Source organism: Sturnira hondurensis, unplaced genomic scaffold (genome assembly GCF_014824575.4).
Source record: "Sturnira hondurensis isolate 20B ecotype Veracruz unplaced genomic scaffold, ASM1482457v3 Scaffold0004136, whole genome shotgun sequence".
NCBI lineage: Eukaryota > Metazoa > Chordata > Mammalia > Chiroptera > Phyllostomidae > Sturnira > Sturnira hondurensis.
Window position 1 is genome coordinate 32,761,368 of NW_028076767.1, and position 24,905 is coordinate 32,786,272.

The 24,905-nt window shown below is 36.9% G+C and overlaps 1 protein-coding gene and 1 pseudogene across 1 annotated transcript in view; one reads left to right on the forward strand and one right to left on the reverse strand.

Moving 5' to 3' along the window:
- ZNF804A (zinc finger protein 804A) overlaps positions 1 to 24,905 on the reverse strand; it is a 279,643-nt gene that overhangs the window by 48,321 nt on the left and 206,417 nt on the right. The window lies entirely within an intron of this gene.
- The window catches only part of LOC118985826 (succinate dehydrogenase cytochrome b560 subunit, mitochondrial-like), a 45,770-nt pseudogene continuing 31,963 nt past the window's right edge, over positions 11,099 to 24,905 (forward strand).

A 24,905-nucleotide genomic window follows, 5' to 3' on the forward strand; every position in this document is an offset into this window, starting at 1 on the left:
AAGTTCTTTGGATTCTATATTTCCCCCACTATTCTCGCCCTCCCCCCTATCTATTTTCTACCTACCATCTATGCTATTTTCTGTGCTTTCTCTCCCCTTCTCCTCCTCCCACCCCCCTGTTTCTAACCCTCCATGTGTTCTTCATTTCTATGGTTCCACTCCTGATCTAGCTGTCCTCTAGGTTTGCTTTTGTTTTAGGTGTGGTTGTTAATAACTGTGTGTTTGCTGTCCTTTCACAGTTCATATTTTTCATCTTCTTTTTCTTAGATAAGTCCCTTTAACATTTCATATAATAAGGGCTTGGTGATGATGAACTCCTTGAACTTGACCTTATCTGAGAAGCACTTTATCTGTCCTTCCATTCTAAATGAAAGTTTTGCTGGATAAAGCAATCTTGGCTGTAGGTCTTTGGATTTCATGACTTGGAATACTTCTTTCCAGCCCCTTCTTGCCTGTAAGGTCTCTTTTGAGAAATCCGCTGACAGTCTGATGGGTACTCCTTTGTAGGTGACTGTCCCCTTATCCCTTGCTGCTTCTAGGATTCTCTCCTTCATTTTGGTCTTGGCTAATGTAATTATGATGTGCCTTGGTGTGTTCCTTCTTGGGTCCAACTTCTTTGGGACTCTCTGAGCTTCCTGGATTTCCTGGAAGTCTATTTCCTTTGCCAGACTGGGGAAGTTCTCCTTTATTATTTGTTCAAATACGTTTTCCACTCGTGGCTGTTTCTTTCCCCCTTCTGGTACCCCTATAATCCGGATGTTGGAACGTTTAAAGATGTCCTGGAGGTTCCTAAGCCTCTCCTCATTTTTTTGAATTCTCATTTCTTCATTCCTTTCTGGTGGGATGTTTTGTTCTTCCTTCTGGTCCATTCCATTGATTTGTGTCCCCGTTTCCTTTCCATCACTATTGGTTTCCTGTGCATCTCCCTTCATTTCAATCAGTCCAGCCCTCACACGTTCCTCTAATTTGTGACTTTGTTCCTCTAATTTGTGACTATAATCAACCAGTTCTGTGAGCATCCTGATAAATAGTGTCCTGAATTGTGCTTCTGAGAGGCTGGCAATTTCTCGGTCGCTTAGAGTTATTGGCTCTGGGACTTTGAGTTTTTCTTGCGCCATCTTTCGGGTTGTTCGTGCCTGTTCCATAGCAGGATCAAAGCCCTAAAGTGTTCACTAGAACAGGGCAACTAAGTCGCTGGGTTGTGACGCTGTATGTGGGGCGGGGTCAAAGAGGGACTATGGCGTCCTGTCCGCCGCCTGCCGCCACGGCCCTCACCGGTGCCGCAGTTGCTGCCATCACCGGGCCCACGCGTTTCGTCCCACTGCACGCGAGTGTGCCACCTCCGTCAGCCCTCGCCCCCTGGGGCCTGCGTGGTCTGTCTCACTGTGCGTGAATATTCGCCCGCGGTCTGCCCCGCACCCCAACTGGTTCCCGTCTGCCTGCACGCCTGGGTTGGGGGTCCTGTTCTGCCCGACCCCGCTCGCTGCTGGCTCCGCCCCTCTTACCGTCCCCGTTGCATGGTTAGATGTAGTTGGACTTCCGTATAATTCAATTTTCTGTCCTTTGGTTGTGTCTTTGTTTCACCAAACCTTTGTTGTATTCAAACTTGGTTGTGGGAGAAGGCACAGTGTTTCCACCTATGCCTCCATCTTGGCGGAAGTCCTACAATAGGTTTTTTTTATCATGGAAATCATAAGACAGTGAAAAGATGGTCTGAAATATTTAAAATGTTGAAATATGAAACAAAAACCAACCAAACAAAACTCAACACCGCCCTGGCTGGTGTAGCTCAGTGGATTGAGCACAGGCCTGCGAACCACACAGTCGCAGTTCAATTCCCAGTCAGGGCACATGCCTGGGTTGCAGGCCAGTTCCCAGCAGGGGACTCACGAGAGGCAACCATACATTGATATTTCTTTCCTTCTCTCCTTCCCTTCCTCTCTAAAGATCAATAAATAAAATCTTTTAAAAAGCCCCACAACACCAACTTAGAATTTTATATTCAGCAAAATTTTACCTCAAAAATGAAGTTGAAATAGACTTTCTCAGATAAACAAAAACAGTGATTTCATTGTTTCTATTTCAGTTGGCAACTGTTGGCAATTTCAGTAATTGCCAACAAGTCTATCCTGCAAGAAATGGTAAAAGTTTTTTATGAAGAAAATTACACAGGAAAACTGTTGGAAAGTGAATAAAGTGATTATATATATGTATATATTTATTGGGTTACAGTGGTCAATAACAGTATATAAGTCTCAAGTACACATTTCTATGAGGCATCATCTGCTCTCTCATTGTGTCAAGTGCAGTCTCGTTCTGTCATCATGTACTTGACCCACTTTTCTCTCATTACCCTCCTCCCACCCTCTTTCCTATCTGGTAACCACTATAGTGTGTGTTTTAAATCAATCTCCAAGTTAACTTTGATTAAAACAAGAATACTAAAAATACACTGGGTGATTATAACATATGAGAAGTAAAATGAAATACCACAATGTCAGAAAAATATGAACAATGAATTAGGAATACCCCTTTTAGATACCTTATGTATGTAAACTACATGTAAAATGGTATAGTGTTATGTAAAGGTGAAATTAAATTAATAAATATGTATGTTGTAAACTCTAGATCAACTAAAATCCACTGAAAAGAAGTATAATCAGTAGAGAGGAGACAAAAATCAAATCACATATTATTCAATTGAAAAGATAAAGCAGAAAATGGAGAGAAACGAAGAATTAAACAAAAAGCAAGAATAAACATAGTAGCTATTACATCAACTATATCAGTAATCTCTTTAAATGTGAAAAATTTAATACACCAAATAAAGACAAAGATCATCAGAATGACTTTCAAATGAACTAGACTAACTATATGTTTTCTAAAAAAATGTGAACTACGAAGGTTCTGGTTAAAGTAATGAGATGGAACTAGAAGTAAATGAAGCTGGTTTATGCTGGTAACTCTGGAATCTAGTAGAAAGCCCAAATCTCCAAGCTTTGTATTAATAAGGAAGGGAGCTACACTATTTATGCAACAAATTGCTCCAAGGATTGGTGAATGGCAGTTTCCAGAGAACATTGACACCTGGAACTTTGAGTTTCTTAAGCTCAAGGATGGAACAGTCTCTACTGCCAGTAGAAAGCTCTCAGGAAGGGACCCCAGGCATTGCCAGTTGGAAGCCAGGGCTGTGTCTGTGGAAAGGGTAACTGTTGTTAGTTATGGCGGGACACAGGAATGTCAGCTGCACTGACTGAGGCCATGGCAGGAGCTTTGAAGGGAGAGTAGAGAGAGATCTCCCCAAGATCTGTGGATTCCAGGATCCCTTACAGAAACAGAAGTTTTCCTGAAGCATCCTCTCCTTTGCCGTGAGGGTTCTCACTCCCTGAATTGCCTTTTTCACCCCTGTACCTTTAATGAGTACAGGGCCTTCTTTTCATTGCCATATCCCCAATGCCTATAAGAGTACCTAGAACAAAGACGTGTTTAAGAAATATTTGTCCAATAAATGAATCAAGGAACTGTAACTACAATTTTGGAGGTTCTACAGATCATTTGTTGTTTATAGTTTTGAACCCTGTTTTTGGTGGTCTGCTGTATTTGGTTGGGTGGAAAAATATATTTGAAGCACCAAAAATACACTTCTTTATTTACTGAGATATACAGGCTTATACTTAAAATCTCCACTAAGTATCTGTGCAAAATATTATGCACTTTCTATAATAATTTTCAAAAAAGAAAATTTGTAATACTATAATACCAATTAACACTATCAATTCTACATGAGGTTATGATTCATTATTCATTGGTCTATTTTGCAATGGGGAGAAGAAACAACGCACAGAGAGGTATAAAAATCTGCCTCGCATGATCAGCAAAACCAGTTTCGGATAATGGAGTATATATGTATGAAATATTTCTGTGTTCTACTAACATCGTTATGTTGGAAACACAAAACAGACCCAACTTTTGTTCAAATGGTGCATGTAAGTGTTATAATCAATCAGATCTCTAAACAAAGGCTACAAGAAGAGCACAGTTGTAGGCAGATTCTTCAGTAGAGGGAATCAGAGGAGTCTTGCAAAATAATGCCTAATTCACTGAAAACTGAATAGGTGTCAGTAGGCGTAAAAACGGTGCAGTGGACTTTACGTTACAGGAAAAGTAACTATATATAAAAATGAAATACTAAACTTTTGAAAAAATTGAAAGCGGATGGGTGTGGCTAGGGAATTTTATGCATATTTCAGTGTAGCATGAAGGATCGTTGTTAGTGACAATCACAGGAAGGTGTGGCAGAGGTTAGATTGTGACAGTGTTCCGAGTATGGTAAGAAATCTGAATGTTGTAACAGCTGATGGGGAAGTCAGTAAAGATTTTTCATCAAGAAGGGAAATTGATCAGGCTTGCATTTAGGAAACAGATATGCCTCCTGGGTAGTAAATGAATTAGCAATGCAGTTGAGAATGGAAGCAAAGGGACTAGTTTGAACAATATTTTCCAGGTGGGAAAAAGCAACATCATCAATAACAAGAACAACAACCAGAGCAGAGACAATGGGAAGACACAGGAAGACTGGAGACATCAAGGCAAGAGGTTGTGACTTATGAAATGAAGCACACAGCAGAGACCAGTTCCAGCGGTGTGATAGAAACAGAGCTCAGTTTTTCCACGGTGGTGAGTAATCAGGAGGCAAGAAAGTCCGTATTCCAAGTATGTTCCTCTGACGGGGAAAGATATTAGATACTCACTTCTGCAATGACTAATCTGTTGAATCTGTAAAATTGTTCCCCAATTTTTTTTATTGAGAAAAATTCCCCAGAGCTTGGATATGAGCTCTTAAATATTTTCTGACTTTTACTCAGATTTACTTTGATTTGATTATGTTTTCCTATAAAACAATTCTTACTCTTTGCTTTCATTGTTAAATATTTTAAACAGAGCATAATACAATAGATTAAGAACTTCAGAACTACTATTCTATTATTATATAATAAAATTGAAAGGACATAATAAACATTGTAAAAATAAAAATACTAGGTAGCTCATTATACCCATTCAACGCAGGCACCATTTTTCCTGTAGTAACTTGGATGCACTCAAATGTCCCATGACTAAATTCTAGAGTTACTTGGAGGCCAAAATGGTGTTTTGGATTAGAAGAGAAACATGTATATTTTATATTACTGCATTTGGGAAGGAAAGCTATAAGTTCTGCATATTTGCTGAAAGATTCATTGCTCAAAAAGATGTTCACATAGAAAAGGACTGATATGATGAGGACCTAGGAGTAATTCATACATATAAAATTAAAATATGGATTCCTAATGAATTTTAGATGAGTTCTACTACTTTCTAAAGTCATACCTTTTCTTTCTTTCTTTTTTTAACTTTTTATTTCCTGGCTACAAAATGAAAGTGTCTTGCTGAGAACAAAATAAGGTAAATAATAGTCCTCAAACCTTTTACCTCTATGCAATTTTGGAAAATATTTTCTCAAAAAGCAAGCATGGCACTGTAGGTGTCACATCACAGGAGTTCTCCGACACCTGCAAAGATCATAATGCAGCTACAGTTTCCATAATAAGAGGAACAATGTGTGGAGACCTGCTCCCCCTCCCATTTGTGCCAGCAGGCTTTGCCCTGCGGCTAATTCTGCTTTGTCTTGAACTCCAAGTGGGAGTGATCGTCTGTGCATTTGATACATTGTTAGCACAGCAGGGAAAGCCCATTTGAAAATAATAATATGTTTCAAGTATCCAAAAGAAAAGGGATATTTTGCAAAGAGAAACATTTTAACATGAAAAACTTACAATCAAAATTTGGGTGGAGAAGACACAATGACAAAGGGCAGTACATTATCATGTACTGATTGACAAAAATGAGTACTGCACTCAAATCATCTCAGCCCTGACAATACTAATCCTTAGGTGCGCACTATTAGCCCCATTTTACACGTGATGAGAAGGAGACTAGAAGGGCTAAGATAACTGCCCTGAGATTGGATACATGTGATGGTGAGTCTGACTGTAGTTGGTTCTTTCTGAGATGTACTTCCCCAACCCTGCCAATTTCCTCCATCAGAGGAATCAACAGTGGCCTATAAGAATTAACACAGGAAAAAATTATATATAATTTATATATATTATGTATATGAAACAGATTTTTTAAAAAACCACTAAAAGTTTTCAAATACAGCATTTTTGTTAAAATACAAACTTACTAAAAATGTACTTACATGATAATGATAAATGTAAAACATTTAATCCTGTCTTTTAATATAAATGTATGATTGTTAGCCAGCCTGTACATTTCAGGAAGATGTCATTTAAAATAATATTTATGTAAGGCTATGCAAATGCTGCAGTAACACCACACTAAGCTTAAGGAGTAGACCAAGGATGGCAGTTTTACCTGGCCATTGTCAGTTGTTCTACCGTGAATGTAATGCATCCTAAATTGTAGTAGCATTAATTAGATTATAGAAACAGTGCAATGACTTTAAAACATTCACGAAGTGTAGCTTTAATTAAGCACTAATCGAAGTGAGAGAATATCATGTTAAAATATGGCATCGGAATTCTGTTTAGTAAAAGAACAGTGTTTACTGAGGCTCTGCTGTGCTGTGTTCGCCGCCGTGGCCAAAGGAGAACCATCTCCACCGCCACGCCTTCCTTTGCATTCCTGGAACTGGCCAGTGTCCGGGGGGAGGTTAGGGGGGAATTGCTTTACCTGAAGAAGTTGAGCAGTTTCACAATTCTATCGCTCTTGGAAAGAAACATAGAGAGATGAGTGGAAAAAAATACATAGAAGGTAGTGTAGAAATTTCACCAAGAGGGTTGGATGTCAGGATTCAAAGAGAAAACATGGACAGAGAGAAAATCATTGAGGCAAAGATAACAAAACCCTTTACGAAAGAGTGAAACTCGTTGCATTTTCAATTGTTCACTTGCAACATGATTTCCCTAATATTTAATAAAATTCTGCTAGAAATATGATCGAGACATGGGGATATATCGGGGTAAGGCCAAAGAGTAGTTTACTGTGGTCTATTTTTGAATGACAGGTTAGAGAAGAGCTACTAGATGTCGGGCAAAAAGAATGCTGATTCAGAAGACAGAAAGCAGAAGACATAGTGAGAGAAATGAATTCCTTTAGAAAACAATGGTTTGAGAAGTGCTGGTAATGGTAGTGGTGGTGGTGTGTGTACGTATTTGCTGTGTACAATGCATATTTTTTCGCCCAAATTTTTAGGGAAAAATAACCATGTGCATTAATGTGGGTAGTGTATCAGGGCACAGCCAGAAGGCCCCCCCCCCACACACACACACAAAGGATTTGGAATGGGGCCCAGAACTCCAGGTTTCCAGAAAATATTAAGATGTCCTCACCCACCCTCCCCCCAGGGGGAAGGGACAAATGGAGCAGGACCATTGAGTTGTTTTGCATAGCAACAGTTTCGCAGCTAACCCCTGGAATGGTCATTTAACGTATCTATAACCTTAAATTGGTTTCATAGATATATTAAATAGCTGTAGCCATGCTTTGAGCCGGGGAGAAAGAAGTGACTTCTACCTGGGTTGTAACTGGGGGCTGGTCCCCCCTGAGCTACAGGGCCTGCATGAGAGCTTGGAGTTGATTGGCTCCACGCCATGTGGCCACACCTTCCCAGACTCAGAATGGCAGCCCAGTAAAGCTGGGAGGATATGGGAATCCTGGCAGGTGTAACCGATTGTGGGAGGAGTCGGAAATGGGGCTGCAAAGGAGGACTGGTGCGGGGATTTAAACCGCAGTTATGGCAGCCATTGAAGGGAGAGCCATTTGGTTTGGGGCAGAATTAGGACCCCTCTTGCCCAGGTGGGAGAGAGAGCCATGCGGTTTTGCCAGAGTGGGGACCCCTGCAGGCAGGTGAAGAAGAAAGCCATGCATTTTTGGTGGCGTGCAGATCCCTGCAGCTTTGGTAGAAAAGGCCCACCTGGCTTTGGGAGTGATCCCTTTGGCTGCGTGGCCTGGGAAGCGGGAAAGACTTTGCCTGAAAGAAGAGTGAAAGAACTGTTTGCCAGTGGACCATGAGAAGGTACCACATAGCTTTGGAGCAATTAGAGATCCTGCCTGGACAGCGACACAGCTGATGGTGCTAGCGGCTTGAAACACAGATGTGCTTCTTTTCCTGAGATATGGTACCCCGAATTAGGACAGGGGGGAAGAAATTGCTGTGGGCGTCTGTGGTTATCCTAAAGGACTTCGATATTTTAATGGGGACATTGGGTCACTACTTTAAGTCTGTACAACTTTAAACAAACCTTTTCTTTCCTTTCACAAATCTCTGGCATTGAGAGATGTCTTTCCTCTGGTGGTGGACAGACGAGCCCAGTAGGGGTATATCGTCTTTGGTATAAGACGATATTAGTATATCATCTTATATTAGTATATCGTCTTTGGAAGGGGCCCCTGTTGTTCTGTAGCAGTTTTTTTCATCCCTGGGTGGGCCAGGTATTGCCTCCCTTGGACCCCTGTTTGGTAACAGTAGCACTAAAAGTGGGTGCACCTTATACAGAGCAAAATATGGGTGCATTGTAGGAAGAATTAATTGCTAAGTTTCTTTGCCATACAAAGGAAGCAGTAAATATTTTGTTTAGATTTTTAAAATATTATTCTGTGGTATTGGAATTTGACACCTGAATTACAAATGATGTTTCTAATTTAGAAGTGAATTTAAATTCCTAATAATTAGAAACAAAAAGTTTTATTTTAAATTAATTTGTACAAAGGATACCAGGAAATAGTTGAACCTGAAGTCTTATTTTATCTTACAAATTTCATGAAAGATAGCTTTATTTATAAATTATACAAAAGATTTTCAACCCTTTTCATCTCACGGTACACATAAACTAATTGCTATAATTCTGTGGCACATAAAAATTTTTTTGGCCTGACACAACATAGGTATAACTTTTATTCATTCACACTGGATGGCTATTGTTGTGTTGGCTGTTGTTATTTTTTTTATTTGACAATATAAAGGACAAGGTCAGTAGCCCTGACTAAATAGTAAAGAATTACATGTTGTAAAATTTGTTGTGGCACACTAGTTGAAAATCACAGGATTAGACAATAAGTTTAAATGGGGTTTTCCAAAGAGATCATCCTAATATTATGAAAATCCTCATTAGGTGCATTCACAACTGTGTAGACAGACCTAGGTACAAGTTCAAAGGAATGTCAAATCTCAATGGAAGAGGTTAGTTCAAATTCCTCTTTCTAAGGTTTTTTTCTTTTTTAAGCAAATTACTCAAGTTAGTCAATTTTTTCTTCAAACAGATTTCATGGAGAACTAGTGAAGGATAATTATTTCAAGATGGGCAATTCTAAAGATTATGCATCTATCATTTGGAGTAGAATATTGTTTTTTTCCTATGGAATTAGTTATATGTATTGAATATCCTAGGTTATAATACATATTACTCAATGTTCTCATGAATTCACTATCTTGTTCATTAGATGTTTCTGCATATTTAAGTATATATATATATATATATATAATTTTAGACACTATATTCTTTCTTTTGGCATAATTACTCTATGATAGAGTCACTCTTTAAAGATAGGTCAGCCTATTTCTAGCTTCTCTGTTCTGTGTTATGGTTAAGTTAGTTACGAACATCCAATTGATAAAGAAATACATCACCAGGGCTCTTAAGGGCCCTGGTGATCATACTGAGTAACAACTCCTGTCGTGACCGAAGCCACTGTAGAGGCCTCTGTTCCTGTGGGAAAAGGCCGAGTCGATGCGCCAGGCACCCCACCGTTTAGAGACACTTTAACATCTTGTAAGCTATGCTTAGTGAGCTTTCATACTTAGCCTTTTTAAAAATATGACATTGAAAAAAGTAAAAATGTACAAGTAAATACTAAATAAGAACTACAGAACAATATTTTCTCCATTAATTTTTGTTTTTCCCAATTTATAAAACTATAGAACATTACATATTCTGTAGAAATATTCCATCATTTTCTCTCTCTCTCTCTCTCTGAATCACTATTAGGACTGTATCTTTTGTTGCACCAGTATATGCCACAAATTATTCTAACTTTTTAAAATATCATGATATAGACGGAAAAATCAGAAGTCTAAAAAAGATACATGAGAAGAGCATCCAACACAAATGTTAAGTGAATATTATTTCTAGAAGAAAATATGCTATTATAGCTGATGTGACCATAACAAAAATTAAAATAAGTCAAAGGGCAGCTACAGAATATGACATAATCTGGGGACTCAGTCAGGTAATGTGTTGCCTCGAAGCAGCATTATTCAGGACACAGAGGTGACAGTGCAGGTCTGCACTTGACCTGCTGCCCAACAAGCACTGCGCTAGATTCTGGGTTTACAGAAAGGAATAACCAGGGCTCCTGGAATAGAGGAACATAAGAAATAGTGAGAAATACATAAACAGATGAGGTCAACTTAGAGACATAAGTGCCATGGTAAAGATGTCACAGGATTCTTTGAACACTTAGAGGTCAAGGGAGGTAGCTAGAAGCGGTGACAACTGAGTTGTAAAGAAGCAGTAGTAATTACCCTGGGAAAGAAATGTCTGAGCAGGTTCCCAGCAAGAAGAAACACCACCTAAGTCACAGTGGCTTGAAAAACCTTGATGAGGTCAGGGGACAAAAGCAGTGTGACTAAGCAGAGTGTGTGAGACATAAGGATGGACAGGCAGGTAAGTTTGTTGACAAAATGAATGGGCACACTAAGGGCTATGCTGTTATTAGGATTATTATAATTGAGAAGAGAGGTTAGGATTAGGCAGCCCTCTTAAAACACTTATAAATTTGCTCAAGCAAGAGACATTCAGTCTGTATCATAAACCTGTAGGAGAAAAATATTTGTTCAATTCTAACAACAAATGTACTGATTTTTATAAATAATTCTATATTAAAATAAGTTATTAGGAATAAATTTATCAAATCTTACTTTAAGGACTATTTTCTAAAATATCCATGGACTTAATGTCTATAGTCATTTATTTTCATCCTAATAGCCCTAATATAATTCAACCCTGCTTATCACTTTACTCTGAGGCAAAGAACCGACATGAATGACGGTCATGAGTTCTTCCCAGGGTCACAAGCTGTGCAAGCAGCTGGACGGGTGCATAAGCAACTCTCCCGGATCTGTGGACATGGGCAGGTTTTGGGCCTGGTGGCCACCCTGTTTAGGAAGCTGCTTGTTCTCAGTAACAAGCACCCCTGAGAACACACCAAGACTCACTGTCACTCATTGTCCACCCTTGGTCTCTTTCCCCAGAAGACATTTCACTGTTGTTAAACAATTTAATTTGGAAAAACAGCTACATTGTACTGATCCCCATGCGAGGTGTTTCTCATCTGATACTCACAACAATCATCCAAAGTATGTATTATTAACCCTAATTTATAGTTAAGGGAAAGGAGTCCGTGAAAGATTAAGCAGCGCTTCCGAATTTCAGAGATATTGGGTGGCAGAATTAGAATTTAAATTCACATGTGTTTTGTCTCAGTCTTGATGTCCTGGCCATTGCCTTGTATCCATAAAATTACACACACACAAAATCGTACCTACAATATGTCAGGGACAGAACTTGGTGCTGGGGATGCAAACATGAAAACCAAATCGTTTTTTCCTCAACAAGCTCACAGGGCAGGAGAGGAACTGGGGAGATGTAAATATAATGTCATGCTGTAACTATGGCAACACAAATGAAAGAGAAATAATTAATTTCACTCAACAAGGCAAAGAAATTCAGAGAAAGATGAAAAGGAGATAGCTATTAAGTGGACCACTAAAAAACGAACAGACCAGCCCAGGTAGAGAATATTTGTCCAAGGGAAGAGCAGGAGTAAAGATGTGGAGCTGAAAGTTCATAGAATGCTCTGGGGACAGCCAGTCACACGGTGCAGCCAGAGAGTGTGTGAGGATGGACTCAAAAAATAAAGATGGGGAGACCCTGGCTTGAGGCTGGGAATACTCCCGTATCATGAAAATAGATATAAAATATCCATTTTCTAAACAGTGAGGAGCTGTCAAGAAATTTTGATCTAGAAAAAGAAATTGGTTATATTCATCTGGGCAGTATAACAACATTGGTTTCTTCAAGTATTTTTAAAAGAAAATGTATTAAGATAATTCAGTATATATGTGAAATCACTTATTGAAGGAGGTTTCATATTCATTCATTTCTATTGTCAATGGACAGAAAAGGTGTTATAATAACTATGGTTGAGAGGAAGAAAAAGTAACAGAGAAAAGCTAACTACTTCCTCAGCTTTCAGGTACATCCAAATTTGTTTGAAAAGAAAATGGGTAATTAGATCATATTTAAGTTTTATATTCCTTTTATATCAATGCATTGTCATTTTTAAATTCTTCATCTGCTTTTCTGGATTAAATATGAATTTACATTTTTTTAATTAGAAGGAGAAATTGCTGAAAGCACTTTTGGACACAGAAATCAATTTTATATTACTATTTTCTGACTAAATCTCTTTAAAGAAACAGACATTAAATCTAGAGACATAAAAAGATTTTCCAAGGTCATAGACACTTTAGTTTCACACTTCTAAAAACTTCTTAGTTATTTACTCACCAAACAAATATTTACAATAAGTTATTCTCCTCAACAGCACCCTTAAATATTTTCTAATAACCACATATAATACTCTTTTCCTTTTAATGAGACGCAGAGATAACCAATAAGCTTTGTCTCATGTCAACTATTGCAAGAAATAAAAACAAGAACACTATACCTTTTTCAAGGAGAGAGACTATATAACACAATGTGAAAGAAGACATGAAATGCCTGAACATTTTCTGATAAAAGTCCTTCATGTTTACAAATTCTGCTAGCTTACTTGCTAAGTTTCCATTTCAGAAAAGTAGGACGCGGACACTTGCCCCAGAATGCCCTGAGTGAGTTGGGAGAGCTGCGATTGCATTATCAAAAACCTCACAATTTCTGACCTGTGTAATGGAAGGGTAGACTTTCTCCCCATTTTGATTGACTGCTGGGACTGAAGTGCAAGGCACAGGTAATCTTTTGTTTTGCCATCTCTTGCTTACTAAGCAGCAATGAGAGCTTCAAACCCCAAACCATTAACCATCTGGAGCACTGCAGGTATTAACAAATAGTGTGCAGTTATTACAACTGTCATGAAGAAAGCAGCAATAAAATCTTTTTATTCCTTCCTTAATATTTTGAATGTCCTCTCATTGCAAGGGTGAATAAATGGAGAAAAAAGTGATATATATCTTGTACCTTCATTGAGCTTATAATCTAGTGGGGTTGAATGAACAATAAAGATGAAAATAAGCACACACTTACAAGGATGAAAAAGAATTACAAATCAAGTATGCTTTCACAAGGAAAGAAAAAGACATTGTAAGGAAGAAAAATCACGTTTCAGCTCCAAACTGCACTCTCCAGCTCAGTATGATGGAAGCCTCTTTCAGGCAGAGTGGCTGAGAAGATGGCCTCCCTCTTCTCTCAACATGCATTTCGAGTGACAGTCTTTTCCCAAGAGCAGGCAGGCTACTGGCATTCACATCCCCCTAGGCCTGTGTTGGAGAATCTCTATTCTGCTAGAGCTCTAACCAGCTCCCATTCATAGGGTCGGGGCAGAACAGGTCAAGTGTACTGGGCTCTGATTACTCTCACATGAGCTAGCCTGTAGACAAAGGTTCCATGCAGGGGCAGAGGAGTGTAGAGAACTATAGAATAGTTTTATTCTATAGTTTTATTCCCCAGCCCAGTACCTTGCTCATAAAGCTTAGATGTCACTCTTAGACAACCAGGCCACTTTTCCACCTTCAGTTCCAGAATAGTAGCACATAGTTTCTGCCCAGGGGGAACATAAAAGCTGTAAGAACAGAACATTCTTTAGTTCTCCCTAAGGTAAATGACCCTATTCGGAACAGAGTGTGGATACTTTAGTGACCAATCTTTACGGGGAGGTTGTTAGCTGCATGCTGGCAGCTATTCCACGTGGTAAACCAGCTAGAGATTTAACAGAGAAAAATCCAGGAAAGAGACTTGTATGAGGAGGGCCATCTGGAGTCTCAGGAAGTCTCAAGGACTGGACTCAAAGACCATCATTTCAAAGAGAACAACCTTTAATGATGTTAGACTTTGTAGCATTTTAAGTCTCAGGGCATCGTAGAAAACCTTAGATCAATCATTTCCTATTTCATGGAGGCTAAAGTTTTGTTATGATACCAGTAAAGCCATACCATGCATATAGGGAACCTATCTGTGTGGTATGGGAAATGTAGCCCAGCCCCTACTGGAAAAGGCCAGTGAGGATTGAGGTCAGTACACAGGACCCACATCAACAGATAAGTTTTCCTGTGGGGAATCAGGCCTGCATTGTACCTGGTCTACTCTGAGGTTTGCTTTTGCTAAAACTCCCTCACCCTGGATTGAGGCAGAAAATGTTTACTGCATATCTTTAATTTCCTAATGTCTGTGCTAAACCTCCCAAGTATGGAGTGTAACCAGTTCAACCACTTTTCCCCTTGATCTGCAATATCCTTTTTCTTTGATATAATTAGCAGCATCCTCTCCTTTGTTTTCTGTATGAGGTAACCATCTAAAGCAAACCTGTGCATAGTATATGAGGACCATCCTCAATGTAATGTGCAGATAAAAAAAACAACAAACAATAAAAGCCTGTACAGGCAGAGGCCGGGACCCTCTCTCTCCCTCACTTAGAGAGTGGCTGTGCTGTCCATTTTCTCCACAGGATTTCTGTAGTCCGTGTGAATTTGTTTGCTGCAGATACGACACATGGACCCCACAGGCCAGGGTCCGTATCACCAGGGAAATCATAGAAATGGATAGCCAAAAATATTCTCAATAACGCCACTGTCCTCTTTTGGAGAAAACGGGGTCCAGTTAACCTGTGCATTGGTCTAAGGCTGAGCTCTCAGAATAGCAATGTCAGGTGATGCATGACAGAGGAAATAGACTTCACCGAACTAGGCAAGCCAAGTTGCTAAAGAAATGAAAATGAAAACAAGAAAAGAAGACCCAAAGGGAAGGACCAGTATTCACAGACCAACCCAGAGGTGCTATAATATGTTATCTAAAAATATTCATTTTTCCACAAAAAAATTACAAAACATGCCAAGAAACAAGAAGTGACATAACAGAAGGGCAAAGCAAGCAATAGAAAATTGTCTTAAGGAGCCCAGGTGCTGGACTTAGAAGACAAAAATCCAAAACAGCTGTTACAACTATAAATGAAATCATGGCAGGCTTTAGTAATTGAAGAAAAGTATGATGAAAATGTCTCATTCAATAGAGAATATTCATAAAGAGGTAAGTGTCAAAAAAACAATTGGAAATTCTGGAGTTAAATGGTATAACAATACAAAAACTCATCAAAAGTACTCAATAGTTAATTGGATTTGTCAGAAAAAAATCAGTGAATTTGAAGATAAATTGATATAGATCGTATAATATAGAGGAGAGAGAAGTAAAAAATAAACATTTAGCTCATGAATATATACATATAAGTAACAGAAGGATAGGAAGAAAGAACATGGTACAATAAATATTAAAATATGATGTCAAAACTCTTTCTTAATTTAATTAAAAAATAATCTGCATCTCCAAGAATCATAACCAACTCTGAGTAGAACAAAAGTAGAGAGATTGACACATGACTACCATATTTAAAATGTTGAAAACCAAACACACAAAAAAATTCTCAAGGGGGATCTCGATAATTTACCGAATGACTTCTCACTAGAAACAATGAACACTGGAAGGTAATGAAATGTCAAATTCAAAACACTGAAATTAAATAAAAATAAAACACACAATAAAATAGCTTACATCCTGCAAAACTGTCACTAAAGAAAGTGTAATTATACCCTAGAGCAAGGGATATAAAGGAAAAAATAAACAAATGGGATCTCATCAAAATTAAAAGCTTCTGCATGGCTAAGGAAAACAGTATCAAGACAAAAAGAGAAGCAACTGTTTGGGAAAACATATTTGCCAATGATACCTCAGACAAAGGTTTAATCTCCAAAATATACAAAGAACTCTCTCGACTCCACTCAAAGAAGACAAGCAACCCAATTAAAAAATGGGCAGAGGACTTGAACAGACATTTCTCCAAGGAGGACATACAGAGGATCCAGAGACATATGAAAAGATGCTCGATATTGCTAGCTATCAGAGAGATGCAAATTAAAACCACAATGACATACCACTTTACACCAGTCAGAATGGCTATCATAAACAAAGAGACAAACAACAAGTGCTGGAGAGGTTGTGGGGAAAAGGGGACCCTAGTTCACTGTTGGTGGGATTGCAGACTGGTACAACCACTATGGAAAACAGTATGGAATTTTCTAAGAAAACTAAAAATGAACGTGCCTTTTGACCCAGCAATTCCACTCTTAGGAGTATATCCTAAGAACCCTGAAACACCAATCCAAAAGAACCTATGCACCCCGATGTTCATAGCAGCACAATTTACGATAGCCAAGAGTTGGAAGCAGCCTAGATGCCCATCGGTAAATGACTGGATCAAAAAACTATGGTACATTTACACAATAGAATTCTATGCTGCAGAAAGGAAGAAGGAACTACTACCCTTTGCAACATCATGGATGGAACTGGAAAGCATTATGCTGAGCGAAATAAGCCAGGCAGTGAAAGACAAATACCATATGATATCACCGTTAACAGGGATCTAAACAAAACAAACAAGCAAGCAAAATATGACCAATGACACTCAATTACAGAATAGGCTGACAGGGTCCAGAGGGGAGAGGGGAGAGAATCATAGGGGAAAAGGGGATGGACTCACATGAACAAGTATAAAGGACACATGGACAATAACTAAGGGTGGGGGGTGGAAATGGGAGGGAGGCGGGGAGCATGGGGTGTGAAGAGGGCAGGGTTGGGAATATAAGACAGAAAGCTGTACTTGAACAAGAATTAAATTAAAAAATTATTTAAAAAAAGAAAGTGTAATTAGGAGATTCCCCACCAAAAAACCCCCTGAATTTGTTGCTAGTCAAGCTGATTCATACCAAGGAATACCAAAACAAAACAATGACAAGGAAAAAACCCAAAACACATTTTCAAGGTAAAAATAAAGTAGTACCAGACAGTAATTCATATCCCCATGCACATAAAAACATTAATAAATATGACTGTATAATTAAAAATAGAATATAATTGCTTATTTCCTCCCCTTTTGCCAATTAATTTAAAATATGTATATGCAAAATATATGTATATAATAGTATTGTTAAGCCTATGGCACATAGAAATATTGTATTTTTGACAATAACATACAAAGGAGGCTATAGGAGCAAAGCGGCATTAAAGTAGAAAAATGACATAATGATAAAACTACTGGAAGACGGAAAGAAAACAGAATACAGTACATGAGATTAATAGAACAAACACTTTATTTTTTTAAGATTTTATTTATTTATCTTTAGAGGAGAAGGGAAGGAGAGAGAGAGAGAAATATCAATGTATGGTTGCCTCTCATGTGTCCCCTGCTGGGAACTGGCCTGCAACCTAAGCATGTGCCCTGACTGGGAATCCAACCGTGAGTGTGTGGTTCACAGGCCCGCACTCAATCCACTGAGCTACACCAGCCAGGGCAGAACAAACACTTTAAATATATACTTGCCTGTTTTGTTTCTCTCAGCTTATTTAAAGGATATAAAACTAAACAGTATATCAATTCTAACAATGCATTTTTGAGGTTGGGAAAATATATAGATCTAATATGTATTACAATAGAGCATTAAAAAGAAGATGAGATAGAGCTATGGAGGAATAACATTTTATATCTCACTGAAATTAAGTTAGGTACAGGTAGACACTAATAAATTACAATGTCTACTATAAGGCTCAGAACAACTACTGCTAAAATAAATTTTAAATAAAGTAAAAAATGAACATAATTAAAATGTTACAATAAAAATACTTAGTAAATAAAAATAATGCAATAAAGAAGAACTTTCATACTAAAATTAAGTATAAAATATAAGACATTCCTAATGAACTTATAGAAATACTAAGGTTTGCAAGGAAATACTGTAAACACCTATATGCCAAAATATTAAATGACTTAGATGAAATGTACCAATTCTGTGAAGACACAAACTGTGGCAAGTAACTGAAAATACAATAGAAAATTTGTGTGTGTATACATATATATATATGTATATATATATATATATTTAAATTTTGTAATTTGATTAGGTAGTACTAATTTAAAACTACTAACAAAGAAAAGTGCAGACTCAGAGGGTCCCAATGGTTAATTCTACCAACATTTAAAGAATTAACACCACTTCACACACTATTTCATAAAATAGAGGTGAAATAAGTCCTGAGCTGTTCTAATCTCAATGCAAAAAGAAAGATATATTTTTAAAAGTATAGACTGGTATTAGAATAGGTTATAAATGCAAAATTTTCTAACAAACTATAAGCACACAAGATATATCAATGTATATAATGTATTAGACATCATGACTACATGGAATACACCTCAGGGATGCAGGATGGCTTTAACATTCTAAAATCATTCAATGTAACGCACCATATTAATAAAATAAATGATAAAAAGCACATGATTATTTCATGATAAGTACACTCCACAGACTAAGAATAAAAGCAGACTTTCTGACCTTGACATAAAATATCTGCACAAATTCTAAAGTGCACACCTTACTGATGGGTGAAGTGCCTAATGTTCCCTCCCACCCAGAGAATGAGCAAAGATACTTGACCTTGTCTCTTCTATGCTGCAGAAGTAAGTTCTCTGGAAGTTCTCTCCAAGGCAATTATACAATAATAAAAAGTAAAATTTATATAGACAGAGGAGAAAGTAAAATCACCTCTATGTCCAGATACCTTGATATTATACATAAAAAATTCCAAAATATCTACTATAAAAACTATATAAGTCAGCAAGTTTGCAGGATACAAGATCAAAATACAAAATCAGTTGTATTTATAAACACTACACAGAAATATTCCAAAATAAAATAAAGATACAATTCTACCTATAGCAGCATTGCAATGACCAGAATATTTAAGAATAAATTTAATAAAAGAAGTGGAATGCTCATACCATGGATCCAAAAGGATGAAAATACATCACATGTTTATAGATTGGAATAATCAATATTGTTAAAATATAAGTAATTCTTAAATTGTCCTACCTTTCTCATAATGTCATCTAATTATTTGGCAGAAAATTGTGAGTGAATCCTACAATTCATGTTGAAAGCTAAGCAACACTAAAGAACCAAAACACTCTTGAAAAACAAGAGTAAATTAGAGGAACCACATATTCCTATTTCATAACTTTATATAGAGCTGCAATAATCAGAACATTCTGGTACTATCACAAGAATACATATGCACATTCATGAAATAGAAATGAGTCCAAACATAAGCACATTTGTGATCAATTGATTTCCTATAAGGGTGTAAAAAGCAGAGAAAAATAGCCTTTTCAAGAAATGGAATTACCGAATAGTCACAGGCTAATGAGTGATGTATGATTCCTTTTTTACATCATACACAATAATTAATTTAAAGTGTATCACAGAGAATATTGTAAGAACTAATACAATAAACTTCTTAGAAGAAAGCATAGGAATAACTCTTTGTGACCTTAATTAGGCAAACTCCTCTTAAAACACCAAAAATATAAGTAACAAGAAATAAATAAATAAGGTGGACATGAACAGATTAAAAAAAAACTTCTACCATGCAAATGGTACTACAAATAAATGTGTAAGAAGGGCACCACAAAGTGGGCTAAAATACTTGTAAATCATATAGCTGATAAGAAACTTGTATTCAAAATATATGAAGAAATCTCACAACTCAATAAGAAATCAATCAATCAATTAAAAATGAGCAGAATATCTAGATGTTTATCTAAAGAAAAGATACAAATAACCAACATAATGAAAACAATACTAGAATAATCAGCCACCTAAATAATGCAAATCAAAACTGAAATAATATATAATTTCACAACCAATCTGATGATTATAATGAAAACAAAGAAAGAAAGAAACAGATAACACCTGTTGGAAAGTATGTGGAGAAATGGGAGACTGTATATTGCCAATTTGACGTAAAATGGTGCAATGACTTTGTAAACCAATGTGGCCGTTAAATTGTCAAACATAGAATTATAATATGACCCAGCATTTTCACCAAAGATAAATGAAAACATACATCCACACAAAAACACAGATGTTCACAGCAGTGTTATTCATAACAGCCAAAGGGAAAGACCCAAATATCCATTAACTGATGAATGGAGAAACAAAATGTGATATACACAAATAATCAGATGTCATTCAGAAATAAAAATGGATAAAGCACTGATACATACTACAAGATAGGTGAACAAACCTTGAAAATGTTGTGCTGAGAGAAATAAGCCAGTCCCCCAAAACAGCATATTGTAAAATCTCATTTATGTACGAACTTCCATAATAGGTAAATCTATAGAGCAAGAAACTAGGTTGTGATTGCCTAGTGCTAAGTAGGTGGTGGTTGGGAATGACTACTAATATGATTTTTTTGGAGGTGAATCAAATGTTCTAAAATTAGATTGCAGCCACAGCTGTACAAACCTGTGAATTTGTTAAAAACCATTCAATGGAAACTGCAAATTAATGGACTGTACTGCATATGAAGTACATCTCAATGAGTCTGTGAAAATGACAATATAAATTTTAAGTATCATTTTGGCTCTGTTGATAGAAACTTTATTGTATAAAATGAAAATTAAAACAGCTAAATATCATCTTTGATTGTGTATAAATCTAGCTTTATTCAGAACTACTTTAAAAGTTCTTGTAAATAGACCAAGGTAAATAGAATTTCATTTAAATAATTGTACAGGAAAATTAAGATCCAATCCTCCATTTCTATGACTAATGTTATTAAATTATTGGGCCAATGTTCCCACTGGAAATTAATTAAAAAGCTGCACAAAATATCAAAACCTTCCCCTCAAGAACAACGCTCAGATAATAAGAAATCTCCAGGAAAACAGGTGAAGAAGTAGACCCAGAGACGACGAAAATGCACAAAAGCTACTTTTGCCCTGAGTGTATTATCAACATCTCAGGAATGTGGACTTGATTGCTGAGCCCTTAGCAAGGTGTGCATGTGGAAATACAGCTCTGTGCCTGCTTAGCTGAAAGGTTCATTGGGGACCTTCCACCAACGAAGACTGTAATGACAAAGCTTCACTGTCCGGGTCAGGGTAACCCAGAGGGAATCTCAGCCTTGCCATCAACAAGGGGAAATAGCCACCTTCACCTCAGGCCTCAAATAAATTCTACAGATAATTTTCAAACAAAATGGAGTGGATCACATAAAAAGCCATCAGGAACATGGGGAAGACTAGATGAATTCTCTTTTGTTGGATACTGGACTAGAATTAACAATACCTGGATAAACTTGGAGAGAGAGCCAAAGAGGGGGAGGGGGAAGGGGAGAGAGAAAAATATATGGAATATATACGTTTTCTACCTCTGGTCACTGAGAGAACTCTGAAGTATTGACATTCCAGTAGAAAACAACATACCTAGCTCCCAGCTATGTGTTCCTAAATCAAGCACCAGGCTGTATTGGATAAGGACTGATTTGAGGACTAAAGACTGAAAAGGAAAGATAAGCCTTCATTGTCATGTGCCAGCTAGTTAGGACATATCTGAAGAACTATGAGACATCTCAGAAATAAAAAGAGCCAGCTTGAAGAGTCTCCTATTGGCCAAACCATGGCCATATTTAGAATGAAATAAACAATGATATTTAGTATAAAGCATTGGATAAAATAAAAATAATGAATCTGCATTCATATGTATGTAAATGAATAAATAAATGGTAGAGAAGAAAAAGTCTTTTTTATAGTATGATACAAATTACTTAATGAAGAAATTATTTGAAATCAGAAAAATCACCATTTCACAAACATCACAGTAATAACTGATGAAAACCAGAATTCTTAATAGATACTAAAATAGGTAAGTGAAACTTTATTTGAAAACAGGATTTCAGGTGGGATGCAACTATTTCCCCACTCATTACTTGCAAGGGAATTGCGAAGGGAGCCATACACAGTTTGCCATAGAGAGACCTGGTAGACACTGCTTTTACTCTGTAAACAAAGTTAACATGAAATGTGATAGGACAAACTGAGTTCATGCGCCTCCTGATATGATGCATTAAGGACATTCCATCATTTCCAAGACATTTTATTGTGTGAAAAAAATGGGAATACATCAAAATAAGAGATTTCTGCTTAAAAGAAAGTGATTACAAATAGCACAAAATAAACTACAAAATATTATCTAATACCAACAAAGTATCAACATCTACAGCTGCATGGTAAGTATGCCAATAAGTGGTCACATGTGGTTATATATATTTTAATCTAAATTAATTAAAATACATCCAGGTGAATATTGAGTTCTGAAGTCACATTTCAAGTGTTCAATAGCCACTCGTGGCTAGCAGTCACAGTATTAACTACAACACGTATAGAATATATTCAGCATTACAAAAATTTCTCTCAGACAGTATTGATATATAGGCCTAGACAACACAAAGACCCTAAAAAAGAAACATCAGGGAAATTAATAGAAAAATAAAATTAAGTTATAAGACATACAACTCACAAAAGGGTACCTCAATAATTTATATGTAATCCAATAAATATAAAGTAAGACAAAAATAACATGCAAAGAATGAAACTTACAAAAAAATGGATCATGCCAGTGCCAGGAAAAAGTGGGGAGATGCAATTCTTTTTTTTTAAATTTTATTTATTTATCTTTAGAAGGGAAGGGAAGGAGAGAAATATCAATGTATGGTTGCCTCTTGTGAGTCCCCTGCTGGGAACTGGCCTGCAACCCAGGCATGTGCCCTGACTGGGAATCGAACCTCAATCATGTGGTTCGCAGGCCCTCGCTCAATCCACTGAGCTACACCAGCCAGGGCAATGACTCTTGGGCACTGCTTGAGCCAGTGACTAGAAAACAATTTTCTGAGACTATGCAATGAAATTGTATGTCCATAGGCTTGCAAATCAGGATAGCCACTGTTGGGGTAGAATTTCAGACAAAATCTTGCTAAAGTCCATTACAACTTGCAATACAATGCTTGAGTTTTCTGTGGTGACATGGTTCAGGAGGCGATCTAGATGTCTGCATTCCTGGGGCAACGAGCAGGTAGAATATGGGTGAGTTTACTGATAACGTGCAGCTAGATGTGCACACTACCAGTAAAACTGGCATAAAGCAAGGAAATTTGGCACAATATTATTTATATAGATTTAAAGCACTAAAACTACGTATCATAGAACACTGTGTACATTTAAGAACATTTATTAAAATGAGGTGGAATAGATATCTTTTGGAGTGAGGTTCAAGGACAAAACATAGAATAAAGCAAGACTGAAGACTTACACGAATGGATGGCAACAATGTGCTGTGAATTCAGCTCAGCTATTGACCTCCAAGTCTCAAAATAAAAAAGGAAGGTGGCCAGAGTCAATATTCACGCCAGAGCATTTGTAAAGTTTAAACAACCCACATTTTTGTTTGTATTAATGATTTTATTTTGTGATCACTTTAAAACAAAACAGTATTTGTTTTACTGACAAAAATATGCATGAAAAATAAACATTTAAGTAATATAGTTTGATAATAACTTGTGAAAAAATTTGACATTTCTCAAAACTAAGTTTCAATTATACTTTCCCTACTTATCTTTTGTACTGTAAAGACTGAAATAGGGTTTAATCCTAAAGGAGCCATATAACTCTGCATTTTGAAACACACAGCAGAGTCCTGCTGTGCCAATAATTGCCAAAACAGGAGATCTTCAGATATCCAAGACCACCCACTGGCTAAAGTACCAAGTTGTGATAGACTCTCAATGATTTCTTATGGACTAGGGGAATGGATGCAGGATTATAATGTGGATATCAGAGAGATAAACTGCATAATTAATTGGTAAAGCTCCGTATACTTTGATGTATTTATAGGTCATTGAAATGAGAGAAGCTGCATAAAGTCCCTACAAAGTACAATGAATCCGTCATTGACTTTCTATCCTTGAAACTGCTTATTTTTCTCCATATGGTATGATAGAAAAGCTAACGTTTCTCTTTAGGCAAGTGTAGCTGTCAATGTTCAAAGTTTAAAAAGAAGTACTAACTTCTACAGCAAGAAATTCAGGGTACCACTTATGCTCATAGCATTTTCCATGAATCTGAAATGGATGGAAAGGAAAATTCTTCCCCAAATTATATTTTCCATTCCCCTCAGTGTCATTTTGCTGTTGTGGTGGTTGTGTTGTTTTGTGTTTAGCGATGCTAACTTCTCATACAAGAACATCTCCTTTCTTCAGACACGAGAGCTATTAAAGGAACTGGAAACCCTCTAAACGATGTGTTTCTCATCCCAACATCCATTTAAACCACCTGTCAAAGTGCAGACTCTGACTGAGCAGGACTGGGCTGAGCCTGCGACACTGAATTTCTGTAAAGTTCTCAAGGTACAGTAATGACACTGAAATATTTAGTTTAGTGAAACTAATAATTAAATCACTCAAACGTCTAATGTTTAAAGTACTTTTAATTTTTTCAAAGGGGCTTTAAATAATATAAAAAGAACAATTTCTTCTTTGGTTAAAAATTCTGATAGCATAACAAATAATCATATTGTAAGATTTTAAAAGTATACCACAATAAAAAAAATGAAAAAACTCTCAAAATCCAAAAAGTTGTTAGCACTAACATTTAAGTTGCATAAAGTTTATAAGTTTGCCAATAATATG